Consider the following 2,129-nt stretch of genomic DNA (forward strand, 5'->3'; position numbering starts at 1 on the left):
TATCAAACTGGGGCAGAAAATTTTCCTTCCATTTAGAAAAATTTTCTGGAAGTCAGGTACCCCCAGCTGATAACATTTTACCCCCCAACAGGTAAGTAAATCAAGGTAGGTAGTCTTTGAAGGAAGAAGCTATGCAAAAACAAAACAAAAACAAAAAAAGGAATAAAAAAAAGAATAATAATAAAAATGGGGAAGGTAGAAAAGGAAAATTCATCTCAATCCCCAGCAAGTATTCGAGGTAAGACATTTTCAAGTCTTAAAGATATTTTGGGTGCATCCGCCCTCAAATAGGATCTGTTGGGTTCATCCGCCCTCAAATAGGATATGTCGGGTTCATCCGCCCTCAAATAGGATCTGTTGGGTTCGTCCGCCCTCAAATAGGATATGTTGGGTTCATCCGCCCTCAAATAGGATATGTTGGGTTCATCCGCCCTCAAATAGGATATGTTGGTTTCAGTCTTTTTATTTTAAGTGTTGAAGTTGGGAGCCCGCCCAGATAACAAAGGCATACATTTAGTCTTTTTACTTTTAGGTGTTGAAATTGGGAGCCCGCCCATAATAACAGAGGAATACATTCAGTCTTTACTTTTAAGTGTTGAAATTGGGAGCCCGCCCAGATAATAGAGGCATACATTCAGTCTTTACTTTTAAGTGTTGAAGTTGGGAGCCCGCCCAGATAATAGAGGCATACATTCAGTCTTTTATTTCAAGTGTTGAAATTGGGAGCCCGCCCAGATAATAGAGGCATACATTCAGTTTTTACATTTCAAGTATTGAAGTTGGGAGCCCGCCCAGATAACAGAGGCATACATTCCACGTCTTTACCCATAGGAGATGCATTTCCTCCTAAGTTTTAGTTTTACCCATAGGAGATGCATTTCCTCCTAAGTTTTAGTTTTACCCATAGGAGACGCATTTCCTCCTAGGTTTGTTTCAGTTTCACCCATAGGAGATGCATTTCCTCCTAAGTTCAGTTTTACCATAGGAGACGCACTTCCTAAATTCAGTTCTACCAATAGGAGACGCACTTCCTAGATCCATTGTACCAATAGGAGACGCACTTCCTAAGCAAGTCTCACCAGTAGGAGACGCACTTCCTAAGCAAGTTTCACCAGTAGGAGACGCACTTCCTAAGCAAGTTTCACCAGTAGGAGACGCACTTCCTAAGCAAGTTTCACCAGTAGGAGACGCACTTCCTAAGCAAGTTTTATCAGTAGGAGACGCACTTCCTAAGATAAGTTTCACCAGTAGGAGACGCACTTCCTAAGTTCAGTTTCACCAATAGGAGACGCACTTCCTAAAAATATTTCACCGATAGGAGACGCACTTCCTAAGTTCAGTTTTACCATAGGAGACGCACTTCCTAAGTTCAGTTTCACCAATAGGAGACGCACTTCCTAAAAATATTTCACCAGTAGGAGACGCACTTCCTAAGCAAGTTTCACCAGTAGGAGACGCACTTCCTAAGCAAGTTTCACCAGTAGGAGACGCACTTCCTAAATCCATTGTACCAGTAGGAGACGCACTTCCTAAAAAGTTTCACCAGTAGGAGACGCACTTCCTAAGTTTATTGCACCCAATAGGAGACGCACTTCCTAAGCAAGTTTTACCAGTAGGAGACGCACTTCCTAAGAATAGTTCCCCAATAGGAGACGCACTTCCTAAAATTCAGTTCTACCATAGGAGACGCACTTCCTAAGTTCAGTTTTACCATAGGAAACGCACTTCCTAAGTTCAGTTCTACCAATAGGAGACGCACTTCCTAAGATAAGTTTCACCAATAGGAGACGCACTTCCTAAGCAAGTTTTACCAGTAGGAGACGCACTTCCTAAGAATAGTTCCACAATAGGAGACGCACTTCCTAAAATTCAGTTATACCATAGGAGACGCACTTCCTAAGTTCAGTTTTACCATAGGAAACGCACTTCCTAAGTTCAGTTCTACCAATAGGAGACGCACTTCCTAAGATAAGTTTCACCAATAGGAGACGCACTTCCTAAGAAAGTTTTACCAGTAGGAGACGCACTTCCTAAGAATAGTTCCCCAATAGGAGACGCACTTCCTAAAATTCAGTTTTACCATAGGAGACGCACTTCCTAAGTTTAGTTTTACCATAGGAGACGCACTT

The sequence above is a fragment of the Nicotiana sylvestris genome, chromosome 8 (genome assembly GCF_000393655.2).
Source record: "Nicotiana sylvestris chromosome 8, ASM39365v2, whole genome shotgun sequence".
NCBI classification, from domain to species: domain Eukaryota; kingdom Viridiplantae; phylum Streptophyta; class Magnoliopsida; order Solanales; family Solanaceae; genus Nicotiana; species Nicotiana sylvestris.